The sequence below is a fragment of the Suncus etruscus genome, chromosome 8, assembly GCF_024139225.1.
Source record: "Suncus etruscus isolate mSunEtr1 chromosome 8, mSunEtr1.pri.cur, whole genome shotgun sequence".
In the NCBI taxonomy this organism is placed as follows: Eukaryota; Metazoa; Chordata; class Mammalia; order Eulipotyphla; family Soricidae; genus Suncus; species Suncus etruscus.
Window position 1 is genome coordinate 72752667 of NC_064855.1, and position 21139 is coordinate 72773805.

Sequence of the window (21139 nt, forward strand, 5' to 3'; positions counted from 1 at the left end):
TCAATACTAAGCTATTAACTAAGTGTAGCAATGACTAATTGTGTGCATGTTTTATTTAAGTGTTTTTAAGTTCTAGGAGTAGGTGTCAAAATATAGAATTCTCAGGGCCAGAGAGATAGCACAGTGGTAGGGTGGTTGCCTTGCATGAGGCCGACCTAGGATAAGCTGAGGTTCAATTTCCGGCATTCCATATGATTCCCTGAGCCTGCCAGGAGAGATTTCTGAAAAAAATCCAGGAGCCAGGAGTAACCTCTGCATGCTGGGTGTGGCCCAAGTCCCCCCAAAAGTGAAATTCTCAAGTCATAAACTCAATTCCAAATTTACTACTGGCTCTCTATACCATTTTCCATAGCTATTCAAAACATTCCCATACAACATTCCCAATAGCAATGGATGAGTGTTCCTTTTTTCCACATCCCTACTAAGTCAGATTGCTTCTACTTATTTTTTTTCTGCTTTTATCACTGGTGTGAGATGTTATCTTGACTAAGAATCCAGTACAGATAAGTGAGACTGAATGTTTTATTTGTGCTTATTTTTGATTCCCTTATTTTTATCTGAGTGTTTGTTCATTTCCCACAATTTAAAAAAATTTTTTTAAATATTTTTAACTTTATGAGTTCTTTATATATCCTATATATATATATTCTTTATCTTGTGTGCTCAATGCATATAGTTTTTCTTATTAAGTTAGTTGTCTTTTAGTTTTAGTCTATGTCTCTTCATTGTACAGAAGCTCTTTAGTTTAATGTAGTCCCATGTATTCCTTTTTATATTTTTTTCCTTTTCTAGTGACATCTGTTCCCTAAAAACACCTCAGAGGTTCAAATTCTGGAGAGTTTTGCTTATAAATCCATCAATGTACTTTATAATTTCTCATCATATCTTTGATTTACTTTGGATTAACTTTTGTGTAAGGTATGAGATATAGATAAGCTGTAATTTCTTATACATAGTTATCCAGTTTTCCCAATTATCCAGTTTTCAACCATTTGTTGAAAATAGTATTTCTATACCATTTTACATCGCAGAAATTAACTGTCCATGTATATGGACTTTTGTCCTTGAATATTCAATTCTGACCCACTAATTAATGTCTCTTTATCCTAGCACCTTACAGTTTAGATCACTATAGGTTTACAATATAGTTCCAAATTAACACTCCCTTCCCTTCCCTTCCCTTCCCTTCCCTTCCCTTCCCTTCCCTCCCCTCCCCTCCCCTCCCCTCCCCTCCCCTCCCCTCCCCTTCCCTTCCCTTCCCTTCCCTCCCCTCCCCTCCCCTCCCCTCCCCTCCCCTCCCCTTCCCTTCCCTTCCCTTCCCTTCCCTTCCCTTCCCTTCCCTTCCCTTCCCTTCCCTTCCCTTCCCTTCCCTTCCCTTCCCTTCCCTTCCCTTCCCTTCCCTTCCCTTCCCTTCCCTTCCCTTCCCTTCCCTTCCCTCCCCTCCCCTCCCCTTCCCTTCCCTTCCCTTCCCTTCCCTTCCCTTCCCTTCCCTTCCCTTCCCTTCCCTTCCCTTCCCTCCCCTCCACTCCCCTCCCCTCCCCTCCCCGTCCCCTCCCCTCCCCGTCCCCTCCCCTCCCCTCCCCTTCCCTTCCCCTCCCTTCCCCTCCCCTCCCTTCCCCTCCCCTCCCCTTCCCTTCCCCTCCCCTTCCCTTCCCCTCCCCTCCCCTCCCCTCCCCTTCCCTTCCCCTCCCTTCCCCTCCCCTCCCCTCCCCTCCCCTCCTCTCCCCTCCCCTCCCCTCCCCTCCCCTGAATTTTAGTTACAACCAGCAATTCTCAGGGATTACTCATGAATCTGCACTAAAGAACTACTCTTAGAGAGCTCAGTGGGCCATTTGGGATGCCGATGACTAAATCCAGGTTGACCATGTGCAAAATAAGAACACTACCTGCTATCCTATTACTCCTTACCCATCTCACAATTCTTTTTTTTCAGTATGGCTTTGTCTCTTCATGGTCTCTTCATATTTCATACAAAGTTTATTTTTTTACTTAACATATGCTATCTGAATTTAGATGGGGATTACACTAAATCTGTAACATAGTAAGAGAATAATTTTAACAATATTCTTACTATAATGAGAATGGGATATCTTTCCATTTCCTAAAGTCTTCTATATATTTGTTTTGTTTTTGGGCCACAGCTGGCAGTGTTCTCCTGGCTCTGCTCTCAGAAGTTGCTCCTGGCAGGCATGAGAGACCATATGGGATGCCACGTACGAACTACCACCTGTTTGAATCAATTGTTTGCAAGGCAAACCCCCTACAACTGTGCTATTTCTCCTGCCCTTCTATATCTTTCTTAAATGAAAAAAAGTTATCAAGGTATTGACCAATCCCCCACATATTTTGTTATGCTGATTCCTAGGTATTTGATGCACTTTGATACTATTTTAAATAGGACACTTTTTTGAATCAGAGGAAACTCTGATTAATTCTTTGTAAATAAGAATGTAACAACTTTTTTATTTTTGTTATTGACTTTGCAGTCTGCTAATTTTCTATATTGTTTTATTGTGTCTTATTGTGTCTTTTTTTTTTCTTTGACTGCTTCTTTTCTAAGTAAGATCCCATTGATTTATTTTTCTTGTCTGATTTCTGGAGCTGTGGATTCCAATACTATATTGAATTGAAGAGGAAACAATGGATATCCTTATCTTGTCCCTGATACCAGAGGGAATTTTTCATAAAAATTTTTTTATCAATAAAAATAATACCGGTGGTAGGTTTACAATTGATTGCCATTATTTTATGAAGATTTTTTTCTCTATTTTATTGATGATTTTTGTCATGAATGAATGTTGGAACACAACAAAGATTTTTTTGCATCAATTGATATGCTTGTATAATTTTTAATTTACTTTTCAAAATATGAATTAAGTTAATTGAATCGTCTAGGCTTCCCTAAGATGAATCCCAATTTATTGGGATATATGGTTTTTTAATATGTTTTGGTTTTGGTTAGCTAAGATTTTGTCAAATATTCTTGCATCAATATTTATGATGTGATTGTTCTCAATTTTTCTGAAATTATGTTTTTGTAAAATTTTAATTTTGGCTTCATAAATATATTAGGGAGTATTTTTTTGTCTTCAGTATTTTAGAAAAGCTGAAGGAATAAAGGCAATAAATATTTAATTTTCATGAGACTCAATGAACCCATCTGTACTAGGAAATTTATTCTTTAGGAGAGTCTTAATAATTATTTCAGCTTTTTTACAGTAACTATCTGTGTAGTTTATCTATTTCCTTTTCATTCATCTATGGGACACTACATGATTATTCTCTCATTTAAAAGGATAACGTGTTTCATAGTAGCTTCTTATTATATTTTAAATTTCTGAAGGATTTGCTATAATTTATCCTCTTTTATCTTTGATCTGATTTACTTGAATGTTTTTACCTCATTATTTTAGCTAAATGTTTAACTATTATGCCTTTATTTTTTAAAAGAAACAATTCCTAGTTTCACTGTTTTTTTCAATTGTTTTCTTGGTTTCTATTATGTTATTTCTTCTTTAGTTTTTATCAATTCTTTCCTCTTGCTATATTTTGAATTAAATTGTTCATTTTATAGATTTTTGAGATGTATGTTTATGTTGTGGTTTGACCATTTTCTTCGTTATCAATGTAGGCCTACATTGCTATGAATTTCCCTCTTAGAGCTGATTTTGCTGTATCCCACAGATTTTATTAGCTGTATTTTTATTCTCATGAATTTCAAGGAAATTTACCATTTTGTATTATGTGTCTTGGCATTGATTTATTTGAGTCTATTTTGTGTGGTACCTTTTGGGCTTCCTGAATGTCTAAGCAAGATGTTATCTCCAGAGATAAGAAAAGCTCTTAGTTATTATTTCTTCAACTAACAATTCTTTCCTTTCCTGTTTTAACTCTTTATGGTATTCTGATTATTTGAATACTATTATTCTTCTTGTATATCACAAATATTATTTTAAATTCAGTTACTTCTCTTTTCTATTGTCAATTTATTATTTGCTATGGTGAATGTTTTTTCTTCAAAATTAGAGGCACAATCCTTCTCTATAAGAAAATACAATCTTATGGCCTTTGATCAGCCATAAGCTTGCACCTGTCCTTTAAGGGTTAAGATTCAGTTATGAAAAGTCTCTTGATGCTACTGTCAAAGAGAAATTGGGATAGAAGTATATTAGACCTGAGCAGAAGTGCTGGGGGCTGCCTCTTACCGGATTGTTCCTGCTGAATGTTTGTTGCCTGATTACCTGAGAAACTGCCTGCTTGACACTGTTCCTGCTGCTTTTTGCTGCTTCTGCTACTGTTTATTTTTCTATGGATTTTTCTCTGGCTGACTTCTTGCCCTGGTTCTAACCTTGGTCATCTATGTCTCTTTCTCCCAACTAAGGGAGCACAGCATAAGGCCCTGGCCTCTCTGATTTGCTTCTTTAATAATTAAACCCTATTTCTAGCCTTCTCTCAGGGTTTTGATTGCCACCGACACTTCTCATGTTTACTATTATTTTTATGGCTTACTACTGTATGTATTTTAATTTGCCATCCTATTTTCTAATATAACACCTGATTTTACAAGTTTTTATAATGTAGTTATTTTTGACAGTAAATTTTCTAAAACTAATCCCACCACAAGTGTGACTTCCCTTTACCAATGTCCTTCCTGAATCTCTCATCACTAACTGTCATAGACTGCCTCCATGCAAGCATGTGCAAATGTTCTTTGTATTGCTTGTTACAACATAAAGGCAAATTTAATTATCAAAATTTAGGTCAGCACGAGTCATTTTGAAAGGATTTTTATTTCTCTCCACTGTGTTAGACAGTGTCAGATTTTACTGGGCTGTGCTCACACTAGTGGAGCTTTCTGTGTTACTGGTTAGGCTCACTGAACTTGATAGATAATGCTTTCACTTCCATTTATGTGGACTCAGTACCCTGCCTGCATCAGTTCATTTTTGAGTTAGTTGAATTTTTCCTTGTGATTGCTTTATTTTCATGACCTTTGTTTGGGATATTAATTTAGTTCCTCACCAATGAGTTATGAGGTTATTTCTGAGCTTGTTGATTTCCCAGATCTTGTATCATCTGCCAGAGTAAGTGAATTCTCTTCTTTCACTATGGTTAAAGATTTCATAATGGCTAAAGATTTGTGAATGCTACATTTTGAGCCTTATAGTTTCATATGTCTAAAATATAATCTTATTTATATTATATGTTGTTACTTTCATTTCTATTAATCTAACAATGTCTGTGTCCTCACAATGCTATTTCATTGGTCATGCTGGTAAATAGCTAATATTTCTATTAGTATATCAGTTGTTATAGAGGTACTTGAGAGAAGGTATCAATCCAACAACCCTTATAAGTTAGTGGAACTGACTGTGGAATTATCAAGTTGATGCTTCTTTGCAGTTTTGACTATGTGCTGCTGGTTGCAGACAACAGGGGCTTCCCTAGTCTGTGGGACTCAATAAGATTTCATGGGCAGCCCAGGAGCAATAGTGTAGAAACAGGGTTAAGCCCTTGACACAACTTAGCCAAGATCTATAGATTTCCTTCTATATGCTATTTTTTCTGCTCTGTCCTTTCAGGATGCTTCAGCCAATATAGCCTTCTAGATTTTTTTTTTCAACCAGAAACTATACTAAGTGATAATTTTTAAAATGCAACTATCAGTCATAGGTTCATTGGTGAGTAAAGAAAAAAGAACAGAATTATATATATCCAAGCCAAAGTTAACTACAATGGACTCAATAGGCCCAAACTCTAGCATTCTAACTTTTAAATGGTCGTGTTATACTGTTAGAGTGGGCGCAAAGGTTGGGGGTATGGAACCCACTCTGGGAACAGAGTGGAGGGAGGTCGACATTGGTGGTGGACTTGGCCATGATTCATTGTATTCCTGAGTCCCAACTATGAAGGACTGTAAATAATAATGATTTCAATAAAAATAAGATAATAAATTAAATGCAATTAGACATATGAATTTCAGAAATATATATTATAATTATATTACTTTTATTTGACATTTGGATGCCCACAGAAATGAATTCATAACAAATATGGTGTCATGACAACTTTAAATGGATAAATTATAATTTAATCAGTTCTATGTTGCCATTAGGGTTTTGTCCAGTTTTTTTTTTCCTATTTTAAGACATCCAGAACATAAGGTTTGAATCTACAGAGTTAAAGTTGAGTTTCATTTCTCTTTTTATTTCTTTCCGGTGTAACTTTATGCTAATTATTTAACTCTCCCATTCCTCGTTTTATTATCTCTCAAGAGGAGATAAGAATGCCCATTTCATGAGATTGTAAGAACAGAAATCACCTATTTAAGTCACCCAGGTCAATTTCATGTAGATTTCAAAGCAATATTTAAATATCTATTTTTCACAAAATTAACTCTTAGACTCACAAAGTAATGCTGTTTGGGGCAATTTATCAGACTAAAACCAACTAGACTGACCCCTTCAACCTTAATTCACTGTGGCTTATTTGCAAAGAATGAGATAACCAAGAAAATAAGAAGACAAAAACAGAACTGTCCAAGATTTAGGGTTACTTGGGCAGCCATTATGAACTCAGAGACTGAATTCTATTCAATGCACTATTGCTTCCTTAACCTGTCCTAACATGTGATCCATTAAGTTGATAGAACCATTAAATATAGTAAACACATTACATTCAGTGGATACATTAAGACCAGGGATGTGTTATTTCATATAGCCAATCAGAAGGCAGCTTTTAACTATAAAATCAGCCTCCTATTCTATTTTTGCCTTGGATGTTCTCTAGGTCTAAAATACCCTAAATTTGTTTTATTCTATACTTTTCTCGATTGTATTTTGCTTACTCTGATATCTATTCTATTTTTTCCTGGACCTATTTTTGCTTGTCTGGATTATATTCTAAAGACATAAATGTTTTGTACAGGCAACTATCCCAATTTTGTCATTAGCATGTATTTCTAAATACATAAAATATTTTAACATTTTCTCTCAAATTACCCTGAATACAATAATGACAATAAATGACAATAATGACAATAAAACATCAATTCTCCATTTTATTTTCTTTTGAATAAAAACAGGATGCTACATTGTTCAAATTTGTAAAATTACCCTGTAGAGTTTCTCAGCAATACATATCCGCAAACTATTGCATCTAAAGAAATAATCAATATTACAAATGTCTGTATACAACCTGAGATATGTAATGTTTAGAAAAGCAAATCTATTTTTATTTATTTTATAGTTTCATTTTAAAATATATTTCTGTGTCTTGCTATTTATCTAATATTCATTAATATTAGGCTATGTACTCTTTTATGTTTGATTTGTTATTTTTTGAAGCTCAACTAATTTGTTATTTTTTGAGCTCATCGATGCAAATTATCATCAATCAAGAAAGTAGTCTGGTGCAAGACCCTTCAGCCCTCTAGCACCAAAGAATGCCCATTTCACTCAGACAGTTTTAAGGAGACTCCATAGCCACACCCAATGGTCCTAGTAGAGGTGAAAGAACCATGTGGTAACAAATTTGTAAGTAGCTGCGTGCAAGGCATATATCTAATTCTCTATAATATCACACAAGCCCTAAAACCAATATCTATCATCTGCTTGAACACACAATTATTTTGTTTATCCAATAATTACACTTCTATATCTCCTTTAAAAAACTTTATATATACCATACATCAATTGTCTGCAGAAAGTAAAGCTGTAGCCAAAGACTTAGTATATGACTTTGGGAAATATGATTATTAATTTTACCCTTTGAACATGTTACAGTCTATTAATAATTTGTCACAGTTACTAGTAACCATATTTTTGATACAAATTAAATATACATAAAATATAGAGTACTGCAATAATACTCAAAGTTGACACTTGAATACTTGTTATGTCACATTTTTAGTAATTTCTAAGTTCTAAGAGCAACTATGATTTTTTTATATTATAGAATTTTAGGATCTCACAATTATTAAGCATCAATAGAAGTGTCTAACAGTAGAAGGCACATGAGCCTTTTTGACCTATTTACTAACATTTCTAATTATATAAAAAAGTTGTATTTTTTACAATTGTTAGTCAAAAATTATTACTAAGCATGTCAAATAATAATTTTAATTTTCTATTTGTTTAAGTAATTTTCATATTTGTGGAATAAAATTTAAATAAACAAATAACATAGAAAATGTTTAAAGCAAGATTTTAGAGTAGAAAATGATAAAGTAGATTGTGAGATAGGAATATAAAAATTTTGCTATAACCAATAACTGTAAGAGTTCATTATTATTATAAGATCTTCTGGGGCCAGAGATAGCATGGAGGTAGAGCATTAGCCTTGCATGCAGAGGGAGGGTGATCCAAATCCCGGCATACCATATGGTCCCCAAGCCTGCAAGGAGCGATCTTTGAGTGAGGAGCCAGGAGTGATCCCAGAGTACTGCTGGGTGTGACCCCCCCAAAAGAAAGAAAAGATCTTCTATCCAAAGTGTGAACCTCGGTAATCAATCCAATATTGGGATATTGCTTATACCCTGATTTAAGATATTATAGAAATAAAAAATATGGAATTAGGAAATCATATATACATGCATATATAATTTTGTAACATTGTTATATATTTATAAATTTCAGAAATATATGTAAAATATGCTATAAAATTAGAATTATAACTGGTAATAATATATTTAAGCATATGTCATTTTAGAAAGAAAGACTGGGAAGTATTGATAGAATCTTGAAAAGCAGTCTACTTGGGAAATAATTAAACAGGATTTATGCATATTGATATGCTGCACAATGCTGTCCAATGCACACGCTGATCTGTAATATCTCTTTGATAATATATCCCTTCTTCTTGAGATACAACTGCATACAGTAGGTAGGTGGTGATTTTTTGCTTTTTCAGTTGCTGTAGATGTGAGCCCTAATGGCCAGTTTTCCAAATATATACACTAATAATCTGTGCAATTAAACCAATCTATCTTCATCTGACATTTAACTTCATCCCTCTATTTACAAGCATTATGAGTGACAATAAATCAACATAGGCTATTTCTCATTTTGTGAAATTGGTAATAGGGATTTTTGATACAAATGCTCTTTCTAACTTAGCTTTCATGATTCACAAAGCATCACACAACATGGATGATATAGACAAATACTGACAATAATTCTATCATCTGCTTGAACATTTTTTGATTAAGGAGAACTAAAATATGTGAAAACATAAATCATTCCATATGTATTTGACTTATTTTTATATCGTAAATTGAGAAATCTATTGCATATGACTATCATAAATGAAGCAATAAATATAATAAAATATTGGAAAAAATTAGAATGGAAAACAAACTACCATAATTGATATTGAGCTTGATATTTAAAAGTAAGTTATTCTTGGTATAAAATACTAGTATTTCAGTAAACACAAACCTGGGTAATTTTATCTGTACAATTTGAAATAGATAGCATTTAAGACAAGTAAAATATTTAAATGAGCAAAACATGTGACAAATTGGGAATAAACTAATTCTGAATCTTTATATAGAATTAGGAGCTTGTCTTTAAAGATCAGTTATAATAGGAGTGAATAGTGTGAAAAGAGATTGTACAAAAGTATTTCATAGATAAATTTATTTGATGATATATATTCCTATTCCTTTCTCAATATTCTGTCTTTAGGGTACAGTATAGATTTTTTTCAGATCCCCAGAAACTGTGTTTGTAAAGGCAGAAAGGCAAATGGGAAGCAGAAAATTATTGCTTTTTAAAATCAATTTAACATTTGAGAGTATCTACATCAATTTAAGATTTGAGTGTAATCTACCTTGTTATTTTTCTGAGATTTTGAAAGAAGAACATGGAATAAAGCAAACCCTTTTAACCATAGAACGTACTGTGGAATTCCTGCCTCCCCTGGTGGTCAGAGTCAATTCATTTGGAATAAGTCTTTTGAGCAGTGCTTCCAAGCATACCAGTATGCCTATGATAAACTGACATATAAAATATAACCATTGGGGAATGATATATGTATCTAAAAAGTAGATATTTAGGAATTTAATCTGGTTAATTGGTGTGAAGTAATTTCGTTAGAAACACAGTGATAATAAAGTCATGTAAATGTTCAAAATAGCTATTGAGATTCTGACCAGCTGTCAACAGGCAATATTACATGTCTTTAGGATACACGGAGCCCTGTCATTTCTGTTTTAAAAACTTTCACATTCATTGGAGTAGCCTCATGGTCTCCAATAAATTAAATGCTGCACATTCTATTTATGTGACAAACTCCTACTGTTTTAGAAGACTCTCAAACACAGTTGTGACAGGTGGCCGTGTAATTCAAACAAGCTGTGGTAGTTTTCAGGTCAAACAATGCAGACTTAACTTTCTTAAGAGTTTCTTTTCACACAGATGTTGTTTTCTGTTATTAACTAAAATTTACCTGTGGAAATTATTTTATTTTCTGCAAGTATACCTTGAGGCAATAGCAACAGGGAGAATCAAATCTTTACTTTTTACTGTCAAAATGGATAACCTAAGTAATAATACCTGCTCCCCCGCCTACATGCTTTTTTTTTTCTCTTGAAATGTCATTGAGGTGAATTTATATCTCCTCTCCTTGATCCAGTAAACAATGATGCCCTGTGATTCCTTAATCCATTTGTTTCTGGTTATGACTATGCACTGACATTTGGGGACAAACAATTTATAACAACATCAACTATAATGTCCTACCAACATGCTCAGTAGCAATAATATTTCCCACCTTCTTTCTGAGATATTTTAAATTACAAAAAAATAAAAATAAAGGGCAGGAATACAGAAAAAATGGCACTTGCTGAGCATGCAGTTGATGGGTTTCAATTGTAGCATCTCATATGATCCCCAGAGTCCCACAAAGGGTGACTCCTGAGCAGTGACAGGTTTGGTTCAAAACTTGAAAATAAAAGCCACTGATGTGTTCTATGGCACTTGGATTGTTTTCAGATTCTGGCCAATGTAAATAGTACTGCAATGAACATAGGAACGCAGAGGGCTTTTCTGCATGGTATTTTTGGGTTTCTAGGGTCTATACCTATGAATGGAATTACTGGATCATATGGAAGGTCAATTTCTAGTTTATTGAGAAATATGCATATAATTTTCCAAAAGACTGAACCAGTCTCCATTCCCACCAGCAATTCATGGGAGTCTTTTCTCCCTGCATCCATGCCAGTGCTGGTTGTTCATCTTTGTGATGTGTGCCCGTCTCTGTGGTGTGAGATGGTACCTTGTAGTTCTTTTGATTTGCATCTTCCTGATGATTAGGGATGTGGAACATATTTTCATATGCCTTTTGGCCATCTGTATTTTTGTTTGAGAAAATATCTCTTCATTTATGCTCACCATATGTGGATTGGGTTAGATGGTTTTGTTTCTAAATTCTACCAATGCCTTCTATACTTAGATATTACCCCCTCATCTGATGGGTGTATGGTTAGTTTCTTCAATTTCTTGGGCAGTCTTTGATTTGTAGTCAATATATCCTTTGAAGTGCAGCAGATTCTCAGTTAAACAAAGTCACATTTGTTTATATTTCTTCCACATACTTGGCTAGTGGTATTTCATCTGTCAACATGCCTTTATCTTCAATGACATGGAATGTTCTACTCAATAGAATACTATGAATCTGTAATTGAAATGAAATCATAAAATTTGCTTATACATGGATGAATATGGAGATTATTATACCGAATGAAGTGAGTCAGAGGGAGAGTAATAAATATGGAATAATCTCATTAATTTGGGATATAAGAAAGAAAAATTTGAATGATAATAATATCCAGAGAAAATAGAGAAGAGGGTCATTAGTAGGACCAGTCCCCGGTGAGAAGCTTTCTACAAAGAATGGATTTGTGCAGTTAGGGTAGAAAAAAAGAGCCTTATGACAATGAAAGTTGGAGCCAATCACTCTGGAAAAAATGGGATGCTATAATCATGCAGACACCTTCATTAACAGTAGTTCAAATCAGAGGGTCAAAATATAGGGAAGAAAACTATAGCAAGTAAGAAGTAAAATATCTCCAAAGAGGCAGACAGGGAAGATAGTGAGAAAGAAACTGGGTACATTGGTGGCAGGAAACATGCATGGTGAAAGGTAGTCTATGTTGTATGACAGTAAGTCAATCATTAAAACAATTTGTAATGATTATATTTAAATAAATTATTATTATTTAAGAAAAGAAGAGGAGACAATAAGTATTAACAATGTTAATTAACAATATTAGCAGATAAATACAATTCTATTACATTCTGGCCAGCTAATTAATTAAAAGGCAAATAATAATTTTTCTAGCAAATAGACTCTAAATCATAGGGTTGTTTTTATTTTGATGAAATGTAAGAGTGAAGATAATTAATTTCAAGCACATATTGCCAAGGGATGATATGATACTATGTGAAATGATCAATTGTGTTAATCAGCTTGATAGTATTATTGATTTCTCCATGTATGTGTATTTCATGTCATTGTGAAGTGTACCTTAAATATATGATTTCTGTTGATCATAATACAATAAAGCTAGGAAAAAAAGAAAGAAAAGGATAAAAATTAATTAAAATATAAAAAATGGGAAGTAATATAGTCACAGTAAGGCTTCTGAGTACTGAAAAACTCTATTTCAAGGAACTCTAAAGTCTCCAAAAAACTGGAAATGTTTCTCAGCCATTTTTCTATTTCCTTTCTCTTATTCTTTTAACTATTTTTTGTAAATAAAGTTTTTAGCACTGACCAAAGCCTTTGCTTTTTAAATCAATCACTAAGTGCATGATCAAACAGTATTTGTTCTTAAACCCTGAGCATGGGATGAGTCCAACATGATACCCATTTCCAAGACACTTTGAAGTACCAGTTCAAAGAGATGTTTGCCTTTTTCAAATAAAATGCAAAAACTAATTTTTACCCCAAGTAGCTCAATGTTAAATCTGCAAATGAATGACTTACAGCATGAACTAATGAGTCTGTGAGATGATAACTGCCAAATTGCTAGACAGCATGCTAGAAGGCTACTTAACAAGAAACTACTGTGAGTTCTTGCCGAGCCAACTTATCAGGACTTTTTCAAATGAAACTGCCTAAAGACAACCTTTCTGAACTGGTTGCAGCAAAGCCTTATTACCAGAATATGTGTGATATTTTTTTAATGCCGGGCTTGAAGAAGGTGCTCAGAAGACAGCAAGGAAATTATTCGCTGTCAGTAGGCTAAGGCATGAGGCCATCCTAAATCCTACCTCTAGGTTGAAGTTGACAGAAAAATCTGTGGAAAAGTTCCCATTTTATCTTGGGAGCTGCAGCAATTCAGGAGAATATAATAGTTTTTGGTATGAATTTACAGCACAGCAGCGGTCAGAGATAGATAACTTGGTAGGGGTCCAGTAAGTTCAGTTATTCTGAATATCTAGGGTGCTAGAAAACTATAAGCAAGACAAGCACAGGCGTTGTTCCTTAGGTGACTTATGCTGACAGAATTTGCTTTCATATTCCTAGTGTCAAATCAGAAAAAAAGCATTTATGGAAGAATGAAAAAAAAAGCTCAAATTCGTTCTAGAGACACCAGAAGAAAACTTCCATTTTAGACTTGATGGAACATTTTTTAAAGAATTCTTTTGAAGATTAATAAGTCTTATTAATGCCATACGGAGATGTTTTTGGCTACGTAGAACAAATATTTCCATGAAAATAAGTATAAGGAATCAAAGTATACTTCAATATTTAATTTTTTTGTTAAATCAACAAAGGCTCATACTGCGTTTATTTTTAGTTTCTGAACATTACTACAGAAAGATTTCCATTCAAACTGTCATTTCCATTCAAGCTATTCAAAATATAAAAGAATGATTTTAAGTAGATAATTGTGAAGACTCATCAAAATAAGTGAATCATATACAGTGAGTTGGACTATGTAAAAAAAAGACCCCAGTTTTTCTTATGTTAATCATTTTACATACTTTCCCGTTTTAGAAATTTCTGAAAAAATCAAAAGAGCCATAGAAATGTTTAGATATTTCTAGAATAGAATCACGCCAAACTTTGGAGCAAATTAATTTTACTTCCATTTATAGTAATATTTAGATACTCTAATTTTCATCAGAAACTCCACCTTCCCCTACTTAATTTTATGTTGTGCTTTGTTTCTGGTGATGCATTGCTGATTCAGATGCTATTTATTGGTAAAAGTAAATATTCTGTTGTTTTTGCTTTTAGAGTCACACCCAGTGGTACTCAGGAGTTACTCCTAGTTCTGCACTCAAGAAAAACATCTGGTGGTACTCTACAGACCATATGGGATGCTGGAGACCCAATCTAGATTGGCTGCATGTAAAGCAAGTGTCCTACCTGCTTTATTATCTCTCCATCCCTGAGAAAATCTAAACTATTTAGAATTATATGGTGTTGGAAGAGGAAACTTCATTATTTTTTTAGGTAACATTGTCTTGTAATTATCACATAGGTATTTATTATATTTCTGATAATAAATTAAATTTTCAAAAAATAAAATTCTATACATATATGTAGAGAAAAATCTTGTCATGGATTTTTTATCTTTCCCATATTCTCAAGTATTTAGTTGACCTAATAGAACAGTGTGAGTGATAATAGCAAAAGACTAATTTAATTCTGTTCTGACAGAGGTTAGTAATATTTGGAAAGAGCAAGTTACTCAAATGATACTTTAACACACCCTTTAGGCAAAGAAGCTGTAAATGTGTGCGATCCGAGTGGGCAAGTAAGTTTCTGAAAGTCTTGGTTTGAATAATTAAAGTACTGACTTAAGGAAATATTATTTACACAGTTTCTATACATATATCTAACAATACTGCATCTCTAGTTCTGTGCAGACAGGGTAAATTTAGCTTATAGATTTATTCTGTGCTTTCTGCAGGAGTGGTGAGAGGAGGGTCAGATATAATTGCTGCATTAAGGAGAAAGACAGTTTAAGATATCATTCACAAAAAAAAAAGATATCACTCACTTGCAGACTTTAATTAATAATGATTAGTATGCTAATTTTGGGAATGGCCTGATTTGGGTTTGGCACTTTAAACATATATGATGTAATGAATCATTATTATACCAATAAAATTTTGAACTTCATGGTTTGAAATTGTGTGGAGTTAATCTTTATGACTGCATGAAAAGTTTCTTGACTAACAATATATCTTAGCAATGATTTAAGAGCTAGAATAGTTAGTGCAAATTTAATCATTATAGTCATAACATGAAAGATATTAGGAGGAGGAATCTGGATAATTGAAAGGTAATAGGTATAAATAGAAGCAAATATATGACTTTAAAGAAATATACATGGATATCTTGAGACTCAGTACTCATCTTGCATATTTTCATATTGGCATATCATCTTTTAAAGCTATGTGACAAAACCATTGGTTATTATTCTGTCAAATACTCTAAAAGGCAACGTAATGAACTATTGTGCTGATGTTTTTTATAAACTCCAATGACCACAAATGAAAATAATGTGACAAAATTGACCCTTTTAATGATAAGAGAACAAGATATATGGGCTAAAGACATATAGATAATAAGAAACTCTGAGACTATAGAATATATATATGAGTGTATTTTTAACTATGTATTCTCTTACAACCTACATATATCTATGTGTATTGCTCAGAAGTCAATGCTAATATTAAGTATTTAAGTAATTAAGTAAATTAAGTATTAAGTATTTAAGTAATTAAGTAATATTAACTATTTCTTTCCTTATGTTTTTGTAATGCACAGAGATTTTAAGAGAAACATACATGAGGATTATGGAGGTTTTGAAGTTTCAAGGCAAAATAATAAATATTTGATCAATTATGGTTTTTATCAGTTACTGATTTGGTCAATAATTGACCAGATCATAAAAACTAGTTTTATTCATAAGGTTTGTGTATCAAGTGTCCATGAAGTAAGTTGCAATTTGTTCCCAAAAGCGCCATCACTAAGTATAGTGAATATTTCATCTAAGCAGAGATGTTAACATTTCTGCTCCTTTTATGAATATATATTAAGACACAAAAATTGGATGATTGTCAATCACATTGTGAGATTATATTTTGTGATTCAAATACTAATATATTCCATACATTCCCTCATAGTCATATTCATAAGTAATATTTACCAGTTTCTAGATATCTTTTAGTGTAGTTAGGTTGACAAATAAAAGTAATCATCTTTCTTTTTTCCTATATTTTTTAAAAATTTTTTTAAATATGGGTTGTTCCTATGCCTACAGTGTACATAGCCCTCCTATATACTATCCTCTCTTCCCCCCTTCAGAAACCCAACAATCCCTTCATCCCCTACTCCCTACCTGATATACCATCTTATTAAAACTCTTTACCCTCAATTCTTAACCCATTAGGTATCAAGACTGACTTTCTACCCCAATAAGCCGTTATGTTACCCAGCACCCAAGCAAAGGGACAGCCACTCAGTCCCACATCTCGTCCAGGCAAGAAAATACAAGCAACACCCCCGCTAACTCATGCTGTGTGGTCCTCCTTCTCACCTTTCCCAAACGTGGACTGATGTCTGATAGCTCAGCTCCAGAAGGATCCCCAGCACAATAACTCTACCCGAGACCTCGCTACCACGAATCTTTACTCAATTTCAAGAAGATCAGGGTGTGTGATGAAAATGTGCCCTGGTTTCCACACTCCAGAAGAAAACCTCAAAAGACAATGAGGAAGCCTATATTTCCTTTATAAGTTTAGGATCTATACAATACTACCTCTTAACCTGTTTTTCCCCAAATGTAAGGTAGTCTTCTGCATCACTTTGTTCACTTAATTACTTTTTAAAAAACATTTAAAAAATATTTTCCTTTATACATATGTGAGCATATATATATCTTGGTATTGTTTCTGTGTTTTTCTCTTCCTTAACTTCACCTCTTTTGGTTCTGCTTGGTATAAAAAAACCTACAATAAAATGTCTGGCCTGGAATAATAGCTCAGGTCAAAACCAGGGCACAGCAAGGACAGAACCTGACACTCCCACCCCCAAATACACCAGCAATATAATATAGCACCTTTTCTTAAAAAAGCACCTTTACTAAAAAAAAAAAGGGGGGAAATTTTACGTATAGAAACAAGCTCTTATCTACTAGGGATAAGAACTCATACTTTTCTACAATAAAAGGGGCACCCCCACTTTGAACATATGTCATATGCACCCAATTTAGACTCCAGGTAATCAGACAGCTACCGTCCAACCTCAAACCCTAGATGCCAGACATAGAAATGAAACAGTCCTCCACAACAACTACAGGAACCAATCTCCCTCTGGGACATTCTTAATACTGCTCTGGGCACCAACATGCACCAGTTTTGATATGATATCTTGACTATGAGGAAACGGTAACAACTTGATCTAAGAGCAGGTTGTCTTACCTCACCATCTAATAAGATAAAATCAGAAGATTTGTCATCCTTTGATCTGTACAAAAACCAAGATCGCTATCTATAGAAAACTGACTGTGACAACCAGGACTGGGAAGAACGTATCCTGGGACCAATAAAAAAGCCCTAGTCTAGGTTTTGACCCACGATCTGTACAACAAACAAGATCTCTAATCCAGAGGTCTGACTGAGAGAACTGCAACTGAACGGGTCTTCTGGAAACAACGAAAGACTTTATCCCAGGCCTCATCCTAGGATCAGCGCAAAAAAACAAAAGACAGAAGACAGATTAAAATGACAGTGAAGGAACAGAACTTCTAGAACCATAAAGGAAAACTTCATCATAGGCTCCATTCTTTGATGCGTGCATATAACAAGATCTCTAGATACAGAGATCTGATTTTACCACCCATGACAGAGCAGAAGTCTTGCATACTCCACAAAAGGAAGTAGGAGTGAGTAAAATGAACAACACGTAAGGAGTCTGTACCTATTCCCATGACAGTATACTTCAAGGGTGGTAAAAACCCTGTATCTCTTAGGCCAAGGGAATTTCTTTCTAACTTCCCCAAAATTTATTGTGTCTACGAAAAAAATAAATAAAATAATTTTTTATATTTTGTTTTTTTTTGTTTTGCTATTGTTGTTCTTGTTGTTTTTGGGGGGTTGTTTTTGTTTTCTTTTGTGCTCTGTTTTGTTTTATTTCAGGACCGTGATTATTGTGTGGTTCTTGACTTTATTGCTGTAGTGCTCATTAGATTTTTTTTCTTAGATTTTTCTTTTTGTATTGTTGTTGTGATTCTCTTCCTTTTTTCCCTTCCTCTCTCAAACTGATGTTTAGAATCTCTAGAAGGACTCCACCCATTTTCTGCCTGTTTGATTTTTTACCTCATTCTATCTTTCTTCTTTTCTTCAAACAGAACCACATAACTTGAACCATCTCATTCCACCCCTCAAATTGAGAGGGAAATAACGGAGGGAACCAGGATCAAACAGTTGAATGATCATTAAGTAGTAATAAAAACAATCAGCCTTAAACACCAAATCCAAAGCCAACGACAGCAGAATCAATATCCAATCTACAGCAAGCTAGACACAGAAAGGACCACTTATACTAGCAGTCCCGGGGGTAAAGGAGGGGGATATGGGATGCATGCTGGGAATGGGGGTGGAGGGAGGTCAACTTTGTGGTGGGAACTCCCCTGATTCAATTTAATATGTACCTAAAATATTTTGTTTTCTTTATCTTTATTTAAACACCGTGATTACAAACATGATTATAGTTGTATGATTACAGTCATGTAAAGAGCACCCCCCTTCACCGGTGCAACATTCCCACCACCAGATCTCTCTCCTCCCCACCCCCCTACACCTGTACTCGAGACAGGCTTTCCACTTCCCTCATTCATTCACATTGTTATGATAGTTTTCAGTGTAGTCATCTCTGCAACTGTACTCATCACTCTATGTGATGAGCTGCATGTCCTGAGCTGCACCTACCAGCCCTCATCTCTCTTGTCTCTGAGATACTGTTAAAAATGTCCTTCATTTTTCTTAAAGCCCATAGATGAGTGAAACCATTCTGCATCTTTCTCTCTCCCTCTGACTTACTTCACTCAGCATAATAGATTCCATGTACATCCATGTATAGGAAAATTTCATGACTTCATCTCTCCTGATGGCTGCATAGTATTCCATTGTGTATATGTACCACAGTTTCTTCAGCCACTCATCTGTTGAAGGGCATCTTGGTTGTTTCCAGAGTCTGGCTATGGTAAATAGCGCTGCAATGAATATAGGAGTAAGGAAGGGATTTTTGTATTGTATTTTTGTGTTTCTTGGGTATATTCCTAGGAGTGGTATAGCTGGATCGTATGGAAGCTCAATTTCCAGTTTGTGAAGGAGTCTCCATATCGCTTTCCATAAAGGTTGTACTAGACGGCATTCCCACCAGCAGTGAAAAAGAGTTCCTTTCTCTCCACGTCCCCGCCAGCACTGCTTGTTTTCCTTTTTTGTGATGTGTGCCAATCTCAGTGGCGTGAGGTGGTACCTCATAGTAGTTTTGATTTGCATCTCCCTGACGATTAGTGATGTTGAACATCCTTTCATGTGCCTTTTGGCCATTTGCCTTTCTTCTTTTTCAAAGTGTCTGTTCATTTCTTCTCCCCATTTTTTGATGGGGTTAGTTGTTTTTTTTTTATGTATAGTTCTGTCAGTACCTTGTAAATTTTGGATATTAGCCCTTTATCTGATGAGTATTGGATGAATAATTTCTCCCACTCAGTGGGTGGCCTTTGTATTCTGGGCACTATTTCCTTTGAGATGCAGAAGCTTCTCAGCTTAATATAGTCCCATCTGTTTATCTCTGCTTCCACTTGCTTGGAAAGTGCTGTCTTCTCCTTAAAGATGCCTTTAGTCTCAATGTCCTGGAGTGTTTCACCTACATGTAGTTCTATATACTTATAGTTTCAGTTCTGATATAAAGGTCTTTAATCCATTTGGATTTTACCTTTGTACATGGTGTTAGCTGTGGGTCTGAGTTCGCTTTTTTGCAAGTGGCTAACCAGTTGTGCCAACACCACTTGTTGAATAGGCTTTCCCTGCTCCATTTAGGATTTCTTGCTCCTTTATCAAAAACAAGGTGGTTATATGTCTGAGGAATCTTCTCTGAGTACTCAAGCCTATTCCACTGATCTGAGGGTCTGTCTTTATTCCAATACCATGCTGTTATTATAACTGTTGCTTTGTAATACAACTTAAAATTGGGGAAAGTAATGCCTCCCATATTCCTTTTCCCAAGGAGTGCTTTAGCTATTCGAGGTTGTTTGTTGTTCCAGATGAATTTCAGAAGTATTTGATCCACTTCTTTGAAGAATGTCATGGGTATCTTCAGAGGAATCGCGTTAAATCTGTACAATGCTTTTGGAAGTATTGCCATTTTAATGATGTTGATCCTGCCAATCCATGAGCATGGTATGTGTTTCCATTTCCGCGTGTCCTCTCTTATTTCTTGGAGCAGTGTTTTGTAATTTTCTTTGTATAGATCCTTCACATCTTTAGTCAGGTTGACTCCAAGATATTTGAGTTTGTGTGGAACTAATGTGAATGGGATTGTTCTCTGAATGTCCATTTCTTCCCTATCATTATTAGTGTATAAAAAGGCCATTGATTTTTGTGTGTTAATTTTGTAGCCTGCCATTTTGCTATATGAATCTATTATTTCTAGAAGCTTTTTGGTAGAGTCTTTAGGGTTTTCTAAGTAGAGTATCATGTCATCTGCAAACAGAGAGAGCTTGACTTCTTCCTTTCCTATCTGGATTCCCTTGATATCTTTTTCTTGCCTAATCGCTATAGCAAGTACTTCCAGTGCTATGTTGAATAGGAGTGGTGAGAGAGGACAGCCTTGCCTTGTACCAGAATTTAGAGGAAAGGATTTTAGTTTTTCTCCATTGAGGATAATATTTGCCACTGGCTTCTGGTAGATGGCTTTGACTATATTGAGAAAGGTTCCTTTTATTCCTATCTTGCTGAGAGTTTTCATCAAGAATGGGTGTTGAACCTAATCAAATGCTTTTTCTGCATCTATTGATATGACCATGTGATTTTTATTTTTTTTGTTTATGTTGTGTATTATATTGATAGATTTACGGATGTTAAACCAGCCTTGCATTCCTGGGATGAAA